The sequence below is a fragment of the Pipistrellus kuhlii genome, unplaced genomic scaffold (genome assembly GCF_014108245.1).
Source record: "Pipistrellus kuhlii isolate mPipKuh1 unplaced genomic scaffold, mPipKuh1.p scaffold_m20_p_27, whole genome shotgun sequence".
Classification (NCBI taxonomy): domain Eukaryota; kingdom Metazoa; phylum Chordata; class Mammalia; order Chiroptera; family Vespertilionidae; genus Pipistrellus; species Pipistrellus kuhlii.
In genome coordinates, this window is record NW_023425526.1 from 900,301 (window position 1) to 921,958 (window position 21,658).

The following is a 21,658-nucleotide window of genomic DNA, read 5'->3' on the forward strand; positions in this document are numbered from 1 at the left end:
GCCGCAGACCAATGGACATGGGGACTCCAGCCTCCCCAGCTGCAGAGTCCTGAGAGTCCCGGAGGAAATGACCCTCCCACCAACCTGCCACTGCGGCCATGGACCCTGCACCTTCCAGTGAGAGCAAAAATTGGGAGACAAAACAATCCCCAAAGGAAGAAAAGGAAGAATTGCTAGAAAAGAAACTAAATAAAACAAATGCATGCAATATATCAGAAAAAGAATTCAGAGTAAAGGTCATAAAGTTCATAAATGATGAATGAGAAAATCAACAACTTATATAAGAATCAAGTGAAAATCAAAAATGATATAGCTGCAATAAAAAACACAATGGAAGATTTCAATAGTAGACTAGAAGAAGCAGAGGACAGAATTAGTAAGTTAGAAGATAGATCAGAAAAACACACCCAATCTGAACAGCAATTGGAGAAAGAAAAAAAAAAAGAAATCAGGAGGAGAGCTTAAAGGAGCTTTGGGACATGAAAGGAAGTAGCATACATAAAATAGGGGTGCCAGTAGGAAAAGAAGAGGAGCAAGGATTAGCAAACCTATTTGAAGAAGTAATGACAGAAAACTTCCTGGATTTGGGGAAGAAAAAGTCACACAATCACAGAGAGTTCCAGACAAGATATACCCTAAAAAACACACCAAGACACATAGTCATTACATTGCAAATGTTAACAACAAAGAGAGAATCTTAAAGGCTGTAACGGAGAGACAGACAGACACCTACAAAGGATCTCCCATTAGATTATCAAATGATTTCTCAACAGAAACACATCAGGCTAGAAGGGAATGAAAGGAAGTATACAAAGTGATGCAAAGCAAGGGACTGAATCCAAGAATAGTCTATCCAGCAAGGCTATCATTCAAAATTAAAGAGAAAAACAGGAGCTTCACAGACAAAAACAACAACAACAACAACAACAAAGCAAAAACAACAACTTCTGGAAGATCTCAAGGGAGAGATTGACAGCAATACAATCATAGTAGGGGACTTTAATACCACATTGACATCACTGGAAAAATCCTCTAGACAAAATAAAATAGCAAAGAAACAGCAATCCTAAATGACTCACTAGATTAGATGGACTAAATTGACATCTTCAAAGCATTAAACCCCAAAGCTACACAATATACATTCTTCTCAAGTTCACATGGAATATTTTCTTAAAAAAAATATTTTATTGATTTTTTACAGAGAGGAAGGGAGAGGGATCGAGAGTTAGAAACATCGATGAGAGAGAGACCTTGATCAGCCGCCTCCTGCACACCCCCCACTGGGGATGTGCCCACAACCAAGGTACATGCCCTTGACTGGAATCGAACCTGAGACCTTTCAGTTCGCAGGCCGACGCTCTATCCACTGAGCCAAACCGGTTTCAGCCACATGGAATATTTTCAAAGATAGATCACACAGTGGGACACAGGCAAAGTCTCTTCAAATTCAAGAATATTGAAACCATATTAAGCATCTTCTCAGATCACAATGGCATAATATTAGAAATAAAGTATGATAAAAACATTGTTAAAAATTCAAACACTTGGAGGCTAGATAGCATGTTATTGCACAATGATTGGGTTACCAAAGAGATCAAAGGAGAAATAAAAAACATCTTATAAACAAATGACAATGAAAAAAACAACAATCCAAAATCTATGGGACATGGTGAAAACAGTTCTGAGATGGAAGTGCATAGCATTACAGGCCTACCTCAAAAAACAAACAAACAAATAAACAAACAAACAAAAAAAACTGGTAAAAAATCACCTAACTCTACAATTGAAAGAATTAGAAAGAGAGCAACATGAAAAGCCCAGAGTGAGCAGAAGAAATGAAATAATAAAGATCAGAGAGGAAATAAATGACAAAAAGACCAAAAATAAGCAAACAAAAACCCAAAACAATACAATACAAAGATCAATAAAACCAAAGAGCTGGTTCTTTGAAAGAATAAGCAAGATTGATGAACCTCTAGCCAGGCTCACCAAGAAGCAAAGAGAGAATATCAAAGTAAACAAATTCAGAAATGAAAGTGGAGAAATAACAATAGACCCCACAGAAATTTAAAGGATTGTAAGAAAATACTATGAACAACTCTATTCCAACAAACTGATCAACGTAGAAGAAATGGACATATTCCTACAAAAATATGACCTTCCAAAACTCAATCAGAAAGAACAAAAAAATCTGAATAGGCTGATAACTAAAGAAGAAATTGAAGCAGTAATCAAAATACTTCCAGCAGCCAAAGCTGGTTTGGCTCAGTGGATATAGAATCAGCCTGTGGACTGAAGGGTTCGGGGTTAGATTCCGGTCAAGGGCATGCACCTTGGTTGTGGGCACATCCCCAGTAGGGATTGTGCAGGGAGCAGCTTATCAATGTCTCTCTTTCATTGATGTTTCTAATTGTCTATCCGTCTCCCTTCCTCTCTGTGAAAAATCAATAAAATATATATATTAAAAAAAACACTTCCAGCAAACAAAAGCCCGGGGCCAGACGGCTTCACAGGGAAGTTTTACCAAACATTCAAAGAAGAGTTAAAACCTATTCTCAAGACTAGTCCCAAAATTCAAGTGGAAGGAACATTACCAAGCTCTTTCTATGCAGCCATCATGACCCTAATCCCCCAAACCAGAAAAAGCCACTACAAAGAAATAGAATTACATACCAATATCTCTGATGAACATAGATGCTAAAATCCTCAACAAAATTCTAGCAAATCAGATTGAGCAATATATTAAAAAGATCATACACCATGACCAAGTGGGATTTATTCCAGGGATGCAAGGATAGTACAATATTTGCAAATCAATAAACTTGATACATCACATAAATAAATTGAGAGATAAAAACCACATAATCAAAATAAATTGATACAGAAAAAGCATTTGACAAAATCCAACACCCTTTCTTGATAAAATTTCAGCAGAGTGGGAAAAGAAAGATCATACCTCAACATAATAAAAGCCTTATATGACACACCTACAGTCAATATCATAGTCAATGGGCAAACACTAAAACCATTTTCCCTAAGAATAGGAAGAAGACAGGGATGCCCACTCTCACTACTCTTGTTCGACATGGTACTGGAAGTACTAGCCATAGCGATCAAACAAGAAGCTAAAGGAGCTAAAGGCATCCAAATTGAAAAGAAAAAGTAAAACTGTCATTGTTCACAGATGCCATGATACTGTACATAGAAAACCCTAAAGACTGCAGCAAAAAACTGCCAGGTTTAATAAATGAATTCAGCAATGTAGCAGGATACAAAATTAATGCACAGAAATCTATGGCTTTTTTATACACCAATAACGAACTCTCAGGAAGAGAAATCCTATATAATAAGAGCCCAGCAACTGAATGGTGGAATGGCCAGAATGACCAGTCAACCAGTCACTATGACCTGCACTGACCACAAAGGGGCAGATGCTCACTGCAGGAGCTGCCCCCTGGTGATCAGTGTGCTCCCATAGTGGGAGCACTACTCAGCTGACCTAGATGAGCTGCTTGCCCACAGCAGGCCAATCCCTACAGGCCACATGTCCCACCAGTGCACAAATCCTGTGCACCAGGTCTCTAGTTTAAAAAAAAAAATCCTATTTATCATTGCACACACACACACACACACACACACACACACACAAAGAATACTTAGGAATAAACTTAACTAAGGAGGCAAAAGATCTGTACTTGTAAAACTACAGAATATTGAAAAAAGAGATAGAGGAAGATATAAACAGATGGAATAATATACTGTGTTCATGGATTGGATAATCAACATCATTAAAATATCCATACCACCCAAACCAATCTATAGATTCAATGCAATCCCTATTAAAATATCAACAGCATATTTCACAGACCTAGGAAAAACTCTCCAGAAATTCATGTGGAACAAAAAAAAGACTCTGAAAAGCCACAGAAATCCTGAGAAAGAAGAACAAAGTTGGAGGGATCACAATACCAGATATCAAGCTATATGACAAAGCCACTGTTCTCAAAACTGCCTGATACAGACACAATAACAGGCATATAGACCAATGGAACAGAACAGAGAACCCAGAAATTGACCCAAGCCATTATACTCAATTAATATTTGACAAAGGAGGCAAGAACATACAATGGAGTAAAGACAGTCTCTTCAATAAATTCTGTTGGGAAAATTGGACATTTGGAAATTTGGAAATTTTTCCGTTGAGTATGAAAATTTGTCATAGAAGGCTTTTATTATCCAAAATATCTCCCCCCCCCCCAAAAAAATGAAACTAGACCACCAACTTATACCATACAAAAAAATAAACTCAAAATGGATAAAGGGCTTAAACATAAGACAGGAAACCATACAAATCTTAGAAGAATCCACAGGCAGCAAAATATCAGACATATGTCCTAGCAATATCTTTACCGATACAGCTCCTAGGGTAATGGAAACTAAGGAGATAATAAACAAATGGGATCTACATCAAAATACAAAGCTTCTGCACAGCAAAAGAAATCATCAACAAAACAACAAGAAAGCCCATGGAATGGGAGAACATATTTGCCAATGTTATCTCAGATAAAGGTTTAATTCCAAAATTTAGAGGGAACTCATACAACTTAAAAAAGGTAGATTAAATAATCTAATCAAAAATGGGCAAAGGACTTAAATAGATACTTTTGAAAGTGGACATACATAAGGCCAAGAGACATGAAAACATGCTCAAAGTCACTAATCATCTGAAAGTTGCAAATCAAAATGACAATGAGATACCATCTTGTACCTCTCCGAATGGCTATCATCAACAAATTGACAAACGACAAGTGCTGGTGAGGATGCGAAGAAAAAAGAACCCTCATGCACTGCTGGTGGGAATGCAGACTGGTGCAGCCACTGTGGAGAACAGTATGGAGTTTCCTCAAAAAATTAAAAATGGAACTCCTATTTGACCCAGTCATCCCACTTCTAGGAATATATCCCAATAAATTAAAAACACCATTCAGAAAGGACATATGCTCCCTTTGTTCATAGTACATTTACACAACGGAATACTACGCTGCTGTAAAAAAAAAAGAACTCTTACCATTCACAACAGCATGCATGGACCTGGAGAGCATTTTGATAAGCGAAATAAGGCAATTGGAGAAAGATAAATACCACATGATCTCACTTATATATGGAATATAATGAACAACATAAACTTATGAACAAAAATAGATCCAAAGACAGAGAAGCATTAACATACCGTCAAACCTCAGAGGGTAGGCAGGGGAGGTGGGAGGGATAAGAGATCAACCAAAGAACTTGTATGCATGCATATAAGTATAACCAATAGACACAGACATTAGCAGAGTGAGGGTATATGCTGGGGTGAGGGAGGTCAAGACATCCTATCTACTAAAAGATAGACATCCTGTTTAATAAAAGAGTAGTATGCAAATTAACCATACCTCCACCACACTCACCAGCCATACCCACCAGCCAATCAAGAGCAAATATGCAAATAAACCCAACCAAGATGGCTGTGGCCACAGAGAGCAGGAGGGAGGCTTGGGTTTCCCTGGCAATGGAAGAAGCCAAGCTTTCCCCACACCTTGGCCAGCCCAGGTCTCCGCTAAAGTTTCAATTATAGAAGGTAAATAAATTCCAACAGAGGAGGCTTGGCTCTGCTCCAGGCTACGAAGTTTCAATTGTAGAAGATACATAAATCCCAGATACCAGGGCCTCTGCTTGGGTATCCAGGGGTGTGACTGGCCAGCAAATCACCACAGGCCCTTTGCCCAAGCCACCTCACACCCCAGGGGAACCCCTAACCTGATCTGGGGCACCCTTCAGGGCAAACCAGCTGGCCCCACCCATGTACCAGGCCTCTATCCTATCTAATAAAAGAGTAATATGCAGATTGACCTTCACTCCAACACACAATATGACTGCCCCCATGTGGTCAAATATCCTGCCCCCATGTGGACACAAGATGGTTACCACAAGATGGCCTGCAAGGGAGGGCAGTTGTGGACAATCAGGCCAGCAGGGGAGGACAGTTGGGGGTGACCAGGCTGGCAGAGGAGGGAAGTTGTGGGTGAGAGGGCTTGTAGGGAAGGACAGTTAGGTGGGACTCAGGCCTGCAGGGGAGAGCAGTTGGGGGGACCTGTCCTGAAGGGGAGGGCAGTTAGGAGTGACTAGGCCTGCAGGGGAGAGAAGTTAGGGGCAAACAGTCTGGCAGAGGAGCAGTTAGACATCAATCAGGCTGGCAAGGGAGTGGTCATGGGGTGATCAGGCTGGCAGGCAGAAGCAGTTAGAGGCAATCAGGAAGGCAGGCAGGTGAGCAGTTGGGAGCCAGCAGTCCTGGATTGTCAGAGTGATGTCTGATTGCCCGTTTAGGCCTGATCTCACTGATATCCTTCTTGGGGTCCCAGATTGGAGAGGGTGCAGGTTGGTCTGAGGGATACTCTCCCCACTCCATGCACTAATTTCATGCACTGAGCCTCTAATATGTAATACTTTAAACAATAAAGAACTTTTTAAGAAAGGTATCATATCTTGTCTTCCGGCTTCTATCATGTCTGTTAAAAAGTTGGAAGTAAATTATATTGTTTCTATGAAGGTAAAACCTTCTTTACCTCTGATTGCTTTTAAGATTTTCTTTTTTGTTTTTGGCTTTTAGCAGATTGCTATGATATGTGCCTAGATGTAGATTTACTTGTCTTTATCCTACTTGAGGTTCATATGGTTTCTTACTGTGTTTGATGGCTTTCATTTGTTTTGTCAACCTTTTAGCCATTATCTCTTTAGTTTTGATTTTGACCCATTCTTTCATCTCATTCTGACTCTAATTTTTGCATGTCAGAATTTTTTACTGTCATCTCTATCTTTTTACTAGCTTTTAAATGTTAATTCTTTTGTCTTTCTGAACTGTATATTTTCTTCTAATATATCTTCCAGTTAATTATTTAATGAACTAAATGTAATCTGCTGTTAAATCTATTCACTAAGTTCTTAATTTGGGGTATCATGCTATTTGGTGATAGAATTTTCTTTTGAGTCCATTTTGTAGTTTTTCATCTTTTGCTAAAATTCTCAGTCTTATCTTTTTTCAATTTGTAAGCATAGTTGTTTTAAGTTGATATCTGACTCCTTTATCTGGAGCCCTCAGGCATATATTTCTGTCAATAAAATGTCATTCGTATTATGTTACATCATATATCCAGTTATTTTTTTTATTATATTATGACATTGTATCTGCAAAATAATTTGCAGAAATAATTTTATATTTAAGGTAATGTTATCTTTCTCTAGAGAAGTAAGATTCTTAGGAGTAATAGCAATTCAGGAGTATCCTATATAATAAAGAGCTAATATGCTAATTAGACCAGATGGCAGAACGACCTTCTGGAACTACCACTTGGCAGGGGGTGGAGCCAGAGAGCCTGTGCTGTCAGGCCAGCCATGGTGGTCCTGGCGTCCCCCCTTCCACAGAGGCAGTGGAAGAGAGGGCTGCATGGCCCCAGAGCCTCTGCAGAAGCAGGATAGGGCACGACCATGGTGCCTCAACCTCCCACGGCCCCAGCCATGGCTGGCCCGGCCCCAGGTCAGATCACCCCCCCCCCAATACACACACACACACACACACACACACACACACACACACACACACACACCAGCACTCCCCCACATCACCCCACTCAGCCAGAAGACGGGCTCACAGCTGGTGAAGGCAGCGGCAGTGGTGGAAGCCTCTCCTGCCTTCGGGCAGGTGGGCAGGCAGGCAGTAAGGAGTGAGGGGTCCGGTCTGTGAGAGGGATGTGTGAATATTGGCTTAGGGCTGCAGGCGGACATCCTCGAGGGGTCCTGGACTGAGAGGGCACAGGTTGGGCTGAGGGACACCCCTACCCCAATGCACAAATTTTATGCACTAGGCTTCTAGTCTTTATATAAAGAAAAAATAAATTGAGAGGATTTTGAACTAGAAAATTCAGTATACTTTGAAGGCCCCGTTTCTTTCTTTCTCTCTCTCTTTTTTAATATATATATATATATATATTAAAATAATATTATATATATATATATATATATATATATATATATATATATTATTGATATTTTACAGAGAGGAGGAAGGGAGAGAGATAGAGAGCTAGAAACGTCGATGAGAGAGAAACATCGACCAGCTGCCTCTTGCACACCCCCCACCGGGGATGTGCCCGCAACCAAGGTATATGCCCTTGACCAGAATCGAACCCTGGACCTCTCAGTCCACAGGCTGATGCTCTATCCACTGAGCCAAACTGGTTTTGGCAGGCCCCGTTTCTTTTAGGGTATAGGTATTATTGGTGGGGAGCACTCCATTTACCCACCTCTTCTCAGGAGAAGTGGGTTTCTCGAGATGTCATAAGAAAAGGAATTTTCTGAGACTTGCATGGGAGGATAAGAAATTGTAGAAAGCTTTATTTTTGTGGAAGTAAACCCCTGAGCTTCCAAAGTCTCATTTCCTTTCATCCTGCCACGGAAAATGCCCATCTTAGTCTTCAATAGGACCACAATTAACGCCTTGCCCAGAATTCCTGTCCTGTGTTTGGGCACAGTCCCATCCAGCATGAGGCCAGCTTAGTTTGTGTTCCGTTATGTGTGGGGTCTGCGTGGCTGCACGGCTGTGGAGGAAACACTCTGGACAAGAGAAGAGCCAGAGAGCCACAGCCACCAGCACCAACAGCCGAGAGAGGCAACAGAGCAAACCCTTTGTTTGGGGCTCTGTATCCCCGAATTTTGGTGGGCTTGCAGTGTCCTTGCCTTCCCTGGCCAATGATCTCTGTTCCCAGGGTTGGCTGACAGGCACCTCCCCTGTGTCACTTGGACTTTTCTGCACCCATCTCCCCGTGGCTGGACCCCTTCCTCCAGTGACCTGCAGGAAACGGACTGGTGGTTCCCTGGCAGTGGACAGTTATTGCCTATAATGTCTGGCCTCCCTTTTGCTCCTTTCCTCTTATTAATAACTATAGGCCCGGGGCACAAAATTCATGCAGGGGGGTCCCCTCAGCCCAACCTGCACCCTCTCCAAATCCAGGACCCTCAGGGGATGTCCGACTGCCAGTATAGGCCCAATCCCCATCTGACTGCCGGTTTAGGCCTGATCCCAGGGACATCCCTCTCACATCCCTCTCACAATCCTGGACTGCTGGCTCCTAATCTCTCACCTGCCTGCCTGGTCGACCTTAACTGCCCCACCTGACAGCCTGATTGTCCCTCGTTGTCTCTGTGTGGCTCCCCCTGCCAGTCAGGCTGCCCCTCATGCACTCCCTCAACTCCCATCCCACCGGCCTGGTTGTCCCACCCGGTCTGCTATTCAGTCATTTGGTTGTCCCTCACTAACCCCCCTGCCAGCCTGGTCATAGGCAGCCATCTTGTGAAGGTATGAAGGTGAGTTTTCATATCACATATTTATTATATACCAGTAGGACTAGCTAATCCCAGTTTTTCCCATTTGGACCCTGACTTCCTTGTTATCGCCTGAGCCCCAGAAGGTTGTCCACAGCTTGCATTAGCCCCTCATCTGCTGCCTCCAAGATCGGGATAGACCTCCAGGAAATAGTGACCCTAAACACTACCTTCACTTCCTTTAGTCTCTATCTTTTGGAGGTTGGCTATAAAATTCTTCACTCAACTTTTAATCTCTAATTCCTTTGTATTCTAATTATTCTAAAGGTCTGTAGAGACTGACTATATGCATATGTGCTGTGGGGGGAAAAGTTTTATTTGGATTTGGGTAATTTTCTCTTCCAGTGGCCTTCCTAGGATGGCTGTAAGGTATTCTGTGTGTTGGTTAAGAGCACAGGGTTTGGAGACAGCAAATCTGGTTCAAATCCTTGTTTTGCCTGCATTAGCCGTGCGATTTTTTGGCAACTTAAACTTTCTGATTCCCGCTTCCCTCACTGGTAAAATGTGATGATTATAGCTTTTATTGCTGACAAATAAATGGACTAATATAGCAAAGATATACAGAGGGCTGGCCTATACTGTAAGAACCTAACTATTTTTATTCACTATTAACTACTTAAATATCTAATAACATCTGCCAAAAGTACTATTTCAGATTTAAACTTATTATAATTGTGGGATTTTTTTTTTTTCCTGGTGTTTTATTTCAAGCAGGAACTCTTAGGCCATGACTTTGGGGTTCTGGCACCACTTGCTTTGTAATTTTCCCAGACCCGACGCTTAGCCCTGTTCACACTGTGGAACTCAGGTCCCCAGTGGAATACTTCCCTTACATTCTGGGGTCAATTTCCAATTCCAATTAAGAAACATTTTGGCTTTGCCTACATGTTGCCTTAAAGCACGTATCCCCACAGAGATGTGTGAGACTCAGTGTTATGGCCTAAGTTTCTACAATTGCTCCAATTATTTTAATGTTTTTATTGGCTCCCTCTTGACCCACAGGTGAGGCCAAGGATGTGCAGTGGGAAAGAGCCTCTGTGCGTGCCCTCAGGGGCCTCCTGTTACAGCCCTGCTCCAGCCCTCTGCCCTGCGTTACACGCCCAGACATTGCCCCTCTCCGGAGCCTGCTCCTTCGGACGCTGCCTGTGGGGCACTTGAACGCAGGCTCCTTTAAGCATCAGTAACGAGGAGTCCTCCTTGACCTCATGCTGCTTAATTCCTAACCTGGTCTTGACCTGCAGCTCCAAAACCCGGGGAACAGTCAATAAAAGCAGCAAACAACGTTATGTTATTCTTGGCAGACCTTTCAAAACAATGAGAGGGCCTCACAATAGCTCATTATGGTTTAATAGTTGCTAACAAGTATTGAGTGTTTACAATGTGGCAAGCAATGTGCACACTTGCTCGCATTGGTTTCACATAACAGCCGAGTGAGGCGGGCGCCACCGTTACCCCGGCTTTACGGGGGGCCGTGGTTTATAGGGACAAAGTGTGTAACCGGAGGCCACACACCAGCTCCGGGGCCATGTCCGTCTTCTCCAGGGTCTGTGCGCTCCGTGTAGAACGTCACATGGAGAAACAAGAACGTTCCGTTTCTTACGGAGGAAGCTGGGGAGAAGCTTTGACAGAATGTCCAGCCAAGTAACAGGTCTGCAGTTATTCTACAGATTTGCACTTAAAACCGTGCTTTTAAACACTTCCCTGATGAGAATGGAGCCTGAGGATCTAATGAAAACAAACAGGCTAGCACATAGCAAAGCAGCCTGTCAGAACGGGCGGGCAGAGCCGGGAGGACGGGCTGTCACCTGGTCATGAAGTGACGCTGTTTAGTAGAGGCAGGAGGAGGCAGGGCAGGTCTGGGGAAGAAGGGTCCCAGAGAGCGGTGTCACAGCGGTCAGCAGGGAAGGTCACCCTCCCGCATGCCTGCGTTTCCAGGCCCAGCTGGCCCTCGTGGCTCCACGGCACCTCTGACTGCACACATTTGATGGGTAATCATGTTACACAGCTCACCCCCACTAGGATCCTAATAGTCCAGCCCAGTGGTCGGCAAACTCATTAATCAACAGAGCTGAGTACCAACAGGACAACGATGGGAAAATTCTATTGAGAGCCAGATATTTTAAACTTAAACTTCTTCTAATGCCACTTCTTCAAAATAGACTCGTCCAGGCCATGGTATTTTGTGGAAGAGCCACACGCAAGGGGCCAAAGAACCTCATGTGGCTCGAGAGCCACAGTTTGCCGACCACAAGCCAAGGCCTTCCACAGAAATCATTTCACTTGGGGATCTTCTGTGGAGGTAAAATGAACTCGTAGTAGGGATGAGATTTGGTAAATTACTTAGTAGTCCAGCTGCCTTGCCTACTTACACAAGGTCTGTGGGTTTTCCCCCCCCCCCCAGAAAACCTTCCTCATTCACACAGTTGCTTATGTGAGGAGAGAAAAGAAATTTCCTCTTCACTTTTCGAGACAATTAAAATGTAGCCTCCGGAGATTATCATGAAACTGGGGAGTCTTTCCCATCATTTCAGCCTTTTAACCTCATCCGACCAGTGTGAGTATAACAGAAAGAAATAGAGTCAGGGACTGCTCATGTCAAGATTTAGGACTGGAAGTGAAATGTCTAAAATGCTACTTGCAGGGTGGTGGGGACACAGGAGGGCCGGGTCAGATGGTCCATAGCAGTGGCCTCCCTCAGGGACTCTACAGCCATGGGGCTCCCAAATGCTTGCTCTGGACCCTGCCAGCCACGCCCTGCCGGCTACTGCCCGGCATTCTCAGTGCTCAGCAAATGCCTGTTGGGTGAATAAATTTACTTAGAAAGTGCCTGTGCTGGACACGGCTTTGAGTTGGATCTTAAGGGATGACTCTGCCCAGAGGAGAAGGGATTAGTTCAAGTCAGACAGGGAAGCACGTACAAAGGGCTGAGGGTGACTGTGAAGTTCTCACTCAGGCAGATGCACGGGTTTGGGTGCCATAAACCAAACCCTGTGGCAGATGGAGGAGGAGGTGTCAGTCAGATTAGCAGCACACACATGGTATTTGGCAACAAATTGGAAAATTTGCTTTCAAGAGACTGGTACATCTTGATGAAAATTTCTGTCTTAAAGTTGCCTTTCTCCATCAACCCCTATAATTTTAGTTGTGGTGGTTGTTATTGCTAATCCTCACCCAAGGACATTTTTCCATTGATTTTTAGAGAGAGTGGAAGGGAGGGGGAGAGTCAGAGAGAAACATCAATGTGAGAGAGACACATCAATTAGTTGCCTCCCTCACACACCCCAACCATGGCTGGGGATCCAGCCTGCAACCAAGGTAGGTGCCCTTGACCGGAATTGAACCTGGGACCCTTTAGTCTGTAGGCTGATGCTCTATTCATTAAGCCAAACCAGTCAGGGTCCCCTATAACCTTTTTGTTAGTATATTTGCCCCTGTCCTAGAGCTCTAGTCTCTGTATATTTTCAATGTTCTTCTTTATCACAGTGGGTATTACTTACTAAAGACTGAGATGATCATGAGAGAATGCTCCAAACATTTAGTTCAAATATTTTATTATTATCTTTATGTAATAAGTAGGCTGTCATTTTCCTTTTTCATTTCTTACTAAAGCCTGAATTTTGTGTCAACATTTTGTAAATGAGGAAATTGAGGCATTAAAATGCAGCATTATTCAAGGACATGGGCAGGTGGTTGCAAAACTAAGTTTCCTAACCCAAAGTAGTAAAAACTGAATACGGTTTTGGAATGAGATGCTACATAGCTGGGACACACAGCTCCAGCTTGCATGGTTGCGATCCTGTCTTTGGGGAGGAGAGAAGAGCAAAATGGCTCCTTAATAAGCCAGCATCTCTCAAATTGTGAGCTTTTCTAAATTGAGTGTTTCTCAAAATGTGCATCCCCCCCATTGTAAACCTGTTAGATAGTTACCATGCATATCAGCAGCAAAAGGGTCTGAGAAGACCAGCAGCAAAGGAAAACTAACTTCATTTAACTCAGATTTGATCAAACTTATTTGATCTTGGAATACATTTTTCATGGGACATGGTAAGGGAACTCACTTAGGAGATGCAGTGTGACTGCAGCAGCAAAGGCAGCTGGGACATGTGGGACTCTGTTTAACCTCCTGTGACTGTTTAACTCTCTGCAGCCTCAGGTTGGGCTGGCTACCCAGAAAGCCGGAGTGCCGCCCAGAGATAAGTGCGTGCCTGGGAAAGAGGTTAATGAATGTACAGAGTGTGATAACTGCCTAAGCCTGTTCACTTCGGAAGGCATTGTTTTTTCTGGTGATCTGCATGACTGCCCACCCTATGCTCTTACTAATCACACCCAACTAAAAGGAGACCCTGTCAGGGACAAGGGGTGCGGATAATTCCCAGCCGGCCACCCGGAGCGCGGCTGCTTCTCTTCTACCAAAGCTCAGAGTTTGAATTAGGCTATGTGACAGCTGATTGATTCTTCAGAATCAATCCTGAATTTAGACTTTTCAGTCCTTCCCTCATCGGACAGCTGATCTCATTTTCCAGGAAGGTGTGGGAAATGTTGATTTCAGAAACCTATATTTAATTGCATAGTGTTTGTTATATACTAGGTGATCAATAAATGCTTATTTTTTAATTGGTGTAAGTAATTTCTACTAACTAAATTTTTATTTGTTGTTGACATTTATTTATTTTTGTTTCTTTATTGATTAAGGTATTAAATGTGTACACATCTTCCCATTGCTCCCCCACTCACTCCCATACATGCCCTCACCCCCCAGTGTCTTGCGTTCATTGGTTATACTTATATGCATGTATACAAGTCCTTAGGTTGATCTCTTATCTCCTCCACCTCTCCCTAACCTTCCTGCTGTAATTTGACAGTCTGTTTGATGCTTTACTGCCTCTGTATCTATCTTTTTGTTTACCAGGTTATAATATTCTTTTTTTTTAATATTTTATTGATGTTTCACAGAGAGGAAGGGAGAGAGATAGAGAGAAACATCAATAAGAGAGAAACATCAATCAGCTGCCTCTTGCACACCTCCTACTGGGGATGTGCCCGCAACCAAGATACATGCCCTTGACTGGAATTGAAGCTGGGACCTTTCAGTCCGAAGGCCAATGCTCTATCCACTGAGCCAAATCGGTTTTGGCTAATGTTCTTTATTATTCATAAATGAGTGAGATCATGTGGTATTTTTATTTCATTGACTGGCTTATTTCACTTAGCACAATGCTCTCCAGTTCCATTCATGCTGCTGCAAATGGTAAGAATTCCTTCTTTTTATGGCAGCATAGTATTCCATTGTAGATGTACCATAGTTTTCTGATCCAGTCATTTGCTGACGGACACTTACATTGTTTCCAAATCTTAGCTATTGTAAATTCTGCTGCTACGAACATTGAGGAGCATATATCCTTTCTGACTGGTGTTTCTAGTTTCTTGGAATATATTCCGAGAGGTGGGATTACTGGGTCAAATGGGTGTTGTCAACATTTTTTTTATGTGGATTTTTAAAAAGCGAAGTAGCTACTACTTTGCTTTTTAAAAATCTACATTAAAAACCTTAGAATTAGAACAAAACCTTAGAATTTGAAATAATTTGGCTTTCTTAACATCTACTAAAAATACTTTTATTTTCTTTTTCTTTTTCCTTATTCCCTATCCTGTACTATACATCCTGGGACTATTTTGTGGCTACCAACCTGTGGACCTTAATCCCTTCTATTTTCACCTGGTTCCCAAACCCCTTCCATCTCTGGCAACCATCATCAGTCTGTCTCAGTATCTATGAGTCCATTTCTATTTTGTTTGTTTGTTTATTTTACTTTTCAGATTCCACATATTAGTGAAGTCATCATTTGGATCAGAACTACTTGGGATAGACCTAACAATAATTTTAAAAATTTCTACCATCTCATGGCCTGCCCAATCTCGAAAATTATTCTCTGAAACTGTTTATTCTGCTTAGGTGTCTTTGTAGTGTGAGTAAAATTTAATTATCTCATTTTCTTTATTGGCAGAAAGTAGATTAATTGCTTAAAATAAAAATATAGAGGCATGTGACATGGGTAGAAAGGTGCACAGGCCCCCGTTTACTGCTCAAGACATGACAAAGTGGTCCTAACCACTTTGGTCTTGCTAAGTGGATAGAGAGAGCATTGGCTTGTGGACTGAAGGGTCCCAGGTTTGATCCTGGTCAAGGGGATGTAGCTTGGTTGTGAACACATCCACAGTAGGAAGTGTGCAGGAGGCAGCTGAATCGATGTTTCTCTCTCATCAATGTTTCTAACTCTCTATTGTTCTCCCTTCCTCTCTGTAGAAAAAAAATTATATATATATATATATATATATATATATATATATATATATATATATATATATATTAAAGACATGACAAGGTGGAAGCTTGGACTATATGTTTTATACATTTACCAAAAATAAAAAAGAGAGTTAATTTTTCACATAATCCTATTTTTCTATTTGTTTTTCAGTTTATTTGGTTTTGTGGAATGAGAATGTGTTTATCAGGCAAATTGTGGTTCAAATTTGGCTTCATCACTTACTAGCTATCTTATATAATAACTAGACGCCTGGTGCATGAAATTCGTGCAAAGGGGGGTGGTCCCTTCAGCCAAGCCTGCACGCTCTCCAATCCAGGACCCTTTGGGGGATGTCCGACTGCCGATGTCTGGCAGTCGGACATTCCTCTCACAATCCCGGACCACTGGCTCCTAACTGCTCACCTGCCTGCCTGATCACTCCTAACTGCCCCCCATGCTAACTTGGTCACCCCCAACTACCCTCCCCCTGGCCTGGTTGCCCCTACCTGCCCCCTGCCAGCCTGGATGCCCATAACTGACCTCCGTCAGCCTGATCGCCCCTAACTGCCCCCTTAACCAACCTGGTCATCCCCAACTGCCCTCCTGCCAGCCTAGTGACCCCCAACTGCCCCCCCCCCCACCAGCCTGGTCACCCTGCACTTCTCCTATGCCAGCCTGGTTGCCCCCACTGCCCACCCTGAGGGCCTGCCTGGTCACCCCATGCAGCCTACTGCTTGGTTATTTGGTCTCCCCTCACTAATCCTCCTACTGGCCTAGTCTCCCCAGGCAGGCCTTTTCGGTCGTCCATTCAGTTGTGATGCTCACTTAGGCTTTTATATGTAATATATATAGAAAGGCTAAGAACCAGTCGCCATGACTTACACTGACCACCAGGGGGCATGCACGGAACATGGCATGCATTGGCAGCAGGTGGCAGAACACAGAACATGGTGGGCACCAGCCATGTGGGATGGTGGAGCAGGTGAGAGGGGGCACCAGACCAAGGCAGGGCGCCGGTTGCTGTCATCAGGGCTTCTGGTAGTTACTGAAAATTCGGTGCTCCCACACACTGTGGTCCCTCCCAGAACTCTCACCTGCTGCTGGCACCGGAACTGCTGCACTCACTGCAGGGGCCTGGCACTGGCCCCGATCACTCGACACTGTAAGGGGGTGCAAGCAGCAGCTGCCCACCCCAATCACTCTTCAGAGCTTCTCCACCTCCCCCTGCTCCTGAGGGATGACTGGGGTGGGCAGCCACCTCTTGCACTCACTGTCAGCAACTACCCCGCTCACACCCACTGCTGGTGCAGGCCGCAATTGCTCTGTGCCATCAGTGGGTGTGAGCAGGACCAGTGCCATCAGTGCATGGGAACGTGGTGGCAGAAGTGGGGCTGCCGGCAGGCACGGGCTGGGGGGAGGCCACGGAAGATGAGCTGAGACCTGCCCCTGTGCCCAGCACAGCTCAATGTGCACAAATTCATGCACTGGGCCCTTAGTTTAATGATAAGCAAGTCTGTGAGTTTTAGTTTCCTCCTTGTAAAATGGCAGTAATTATATTGGAATACCAGAATAAAGCTTTCCTCACTTTAGCATTAGAAATCTTCAGGATTTCTTCCTTAAAGCAAAGCTGCCTAGCAGAACTCACCACCCCCCTTCCCACACACAGCTCTAAAGAACAGAGACCCAGTCAGAAAATAATCTACTAATAATAGGGGGATAAAGTCTTACAGGTAATACCTTAATCAATAAAGAAAAAAAAAAACAATAAACACATAAAATGCATACAGTCACTAATCCTTCTGCTGTAAATGGACATGTGTAACTAAGGATCACCAGGTACACAAAACAACCACGGCAATGAAAAGAAAACCCAAAAGAAGCAAACACCGACCCAGGGGTGTGTGTGTGGGGGAGGGGAGTGAGGAGGTGAGGGGAAGAAACACAATTAGAGAACAGAAGACAGCATTAAAAGCACTCTAATTAATATGCCAGGGGAAATTTTGGGGGAAAAACATTATATCCTTAAAATTAGAACAAAATGCTAAGAAAAAGAAACAACTAGCGAATAAAAGAGAATGAATGCTTGAAGGTTAAGAAAAATCAGACCAGCTCTGGCCCGTGCGGCTCAGCTGGTTGGGCTTCATCCCCTGCACTGAAGGGGTGCTGAGTCGATGCCCAGTCAGGGCACTTGCCCAGGTTGCGGGCTTGATCCCTGTGGGAGCACGTGAAAGGCAGCCAACTGATGCTCCGCTCTCACATTGATGTTTGTCTCTCTCCCTCTCCCTTTCTCTCTCTCTAAAAATCAATACAAAATCTTTTTTAAAAATAAGACTGGTTGAAAAACATTTAAATTTTTAATTCTTTTTAAGAATTAGGGGGGAAAAAAAACATCAACATTCTCTCAACATTCTCAGAATGTAGAGGAAAAAATCAAGAAATGGAAAACTATGAGACAGAAGATCAGTCTAGCAGGTTTGACATACAGGGTTGGAAATGCAAAAATTGTAAATAAATAAAATACTCAAAGAAAAAAATGTCCAAATCAAAGGACAAAAATTCTTTGGAATTAAAAGAGCTTCCTGAGTGCCCAGCACAATTAATAATAAGAGATCCATACCTAAATACAGAGTACCGAGGAAAGGAAGAAGCTTCTGGAGGTTTTCATCCCATACAGATATCAATCATGTATGAGGGCAGAATAATGATATTTTCAGACAGCAAGATCTCAGTATGTTTATCTCCCACATATCCTTTCCTTTAAAGATATTTGAAGATGTAATCCAGAAGAACAAAGAGTAGAATAAGGAGATTGTGGAGTCTACCAGCATGTAGTTCCAATCCAGACTCCTGATGGCAGTGGAAAAAATCTACAACATGACAACTGCATATCATGCTTACAGGGCAGCCAGACAGATTGGAGCTGGAGAATGTTGGGCAGAAATCAAGGGGAGGGGGGTGTCTCCAGTTGAAAATGGGGGCTTAATAAGAAGACAGTCTATGAGAAAATTAAACACAGAAATAATGCAAGAAAACACAACATCATCCATTGGGAACTTCAGGGATCAGTGGTAAGGTGAAATAATCCTATATAATAAAAGCCTAGCTGAAACCGGTTTGGCTCAGTGGATAGAGTGTCGGCCTGCGAACTGAAAGGTCCCGGGTTTGATTCCGGTCAAGAGCATGTACCTTGGTTGCAGGCACATTCCCAGTAGGAGGTGTGCAAGAGTCAGCTGATTGATGATTCTCTCTCATCGATGTTTCTAACTCTCTATTCCCCTCTTTTCCTCTCTGTATAAAAATCAATAAAATATATTTTTTAAAAAAAGCCTAATATGCAAATCAACCAAATAGCAGAACAACTGGTCACTATGATGTGCACTTACCACCAGGGGGCAGATGCTCAATGCAGGAGCTGCTCCTGGCGGTCAGTGTGCTCCCCTTGTGAAGCTGGCTCTCAGCTGGTGAGCATAGCGGCAGTGCCGTGCCGCTCCTGCCTCCGAAGCCGCACTAAGGAACAAGGGCTCCTGGACTGGAGAGAGATGTCTTCCTGCCGGCTCAGGCCCGCTCCTCCACGAGAAGGCGCAGACCAAGCTGAGAGACCCTCCCCTCCCCAGTGCATGAATTTCGTGCACTGGGCCTCTAGTGTATAATAAAACTATAGTTCATATACAAAGCATACTGAAATGTGGCAATATTGGAGGATAAAAACAAAGAAAACTTCTATTGAATCCTGATGCTGGTAACATCCTTTCTTGATTGGTCCAGGGTTTATGACTCATTAAGAAGAATGGACTCCTAACATATGACTTGGTCAGTCTATGGATGAATCATGGAGACTTGTTGCAATTACAGAACCAAATGTAAAGTAAATGTTTATCTGACAAAGCGGGACACGGAAGGTGGAGAAAAGGGCAGGGGCACCAATAACTTTATCTTTTTGTTGTTGTTGTTAATCCTCACCTGAGGATATTTCTTTCATTGATTTTTAGAGAGAGTGGAAGGGAGGGGGCACAGGGAGAGAAAAACTGAGGGAAGAGAGAGAAACATCTATGTGAGAGACACACATCCACTGGTTGCTTCCTTTGGTTGGGGGAGGAGAGTGGGATCAAACCTGCAATCCAGATACGTGCCCTTGACCAGGAATCAAACCTGAAGCCCCTCAGTGCTCAGGCTGATGCTTTAACCACTGAAAAATGCTGGCCAAGGCAATAACTCTTATCTTTTAAAGTGAAGAACCAGAGATAGAGTATCATCGAAAGTTAATGAAATAAGAAATGCAGATTTAGTATACTTTAAATTATAGGTATAAACACAGGAAGATCGAAGATAATAATAGATGCCAGACTTTTGAATGCCCAGGTTTCTGGGAGGAGAGGGTGATAGTATTGAGCGAAATCCTCACATTTGCTATTAAAGAGACTATAAATAATATATTTTATTGACAAATTAAAATAATAGAGCTATAGGCATATTGCCTATATGGAGGCAAGAGCAGAATTGAAAACGAAAACCTTTTAGAATGGGGCCCTGTCTGTCTCATTGTTGGACAGTGCATCCCGGTGCCTGGAGTGGTGTCTGGAACACCCGCTACACCTGCTTGTCAAATGCTGAGCAGGAAGAAGCTGGCTGAGAAAGCCCTGGGAGTGAGGGAGGAAGGGCCAGAGGCGCCCTCTTGCCTACATTGGATGGTTCCTGGGTGAAGGTATTATTTTGATGAAAAAGTTGTCATTGTGAAGAACACAGGAAAATGCACCACACCACTGAGAGTAGTGACTTTCTTGGGGAGATTAGAAAGAAGATGAGACCTGAGTGAGGAATCAGCCAGAGGAGGGAGGAGAGCCAGGCAGAGGGAGCACAGGCGAGGACATTAGGAAGGAAGGAGATCCAGAAGGCAGGGCTGAGGGGTGAGGGAGGACGCTCCATGAGAGCCTGGCAAAGAGGGCCGGGCAAGGCTACGAGGCTTTGTAGGCCATGTTAAGGCTGATTAATTTCTCATCAGCAATGTGAGGCTGGTGTAGGTATCCCATAACCTGCCCCCGAGAGGCTGGGCACTCCTGCTCTGTGCAAGCATTGGGACTAGAGCCCCCAAATAGCTCTGCTCTGGGCAAATCGGGGATGTACTGGGCCTTTGGATTTGATTTTTAGTATCTAATAACGCTGAGCTACCACAGGAAAATAAAATACTGCTGATCAGATAACTGGATAGAAAATGGTCAACTGAGGGCATAGACTGGCCACTTGAGGCATGAGTTGAACAAGCTGTGCTGAGAAAGCTGGTGGAAATGGCTGGATTTCCTCATCACCACAGTATTGGTGCTTGTCGGGCAGGCGGGATGCCGATCAGCGTGGGTGGAGGAAGACACCATCAGGGCCGGTTAGGCATTGATCGGTGGCAAAGCCTGTTCTCATCAAAGAGCCAGAAGAGAGTTCACGGGCTCTCAGGAGCAGGGACGGGCCAGGTGCCGGTGGCGATTGGGAGTGCCTGCTCTGAGCCACGGGGATTGGTGTGGACGAGCCCAGATCCAGGGTCTCAGGAAGCACAAAGGCTGCCCGGGGAGCAGGCTGGTCTCAGGGAGCAGTGTGGGCCCCTCCCAATCCACGCGGGTCCTTGTTAGTCACCGAAACAGTCATTTACTCTACGCGAGAGTCCATGCCGCTTTCCAGGCACTTAGCTTCCTCCCAGGATGCTGGTTGCTCACCAGGGGAATCCGGCTCACTAATCTTTAACACTCGTCATAATTATTTTTCCTTCAATAATGCTATTCTCCCCCTGAGAAACTCAAAATTATTACATAAGAAAAATGTAGAAATAGAAGTGTGTGATATTTTTTAATAAAATGTAGACAGTGGCCCTGGGGAATTTTTTGTAGCAAAAGCCTCTCAAATCAATTATATTTTCTCATTTCTGGCTCCAATTATTGAATATTTTATTCCTG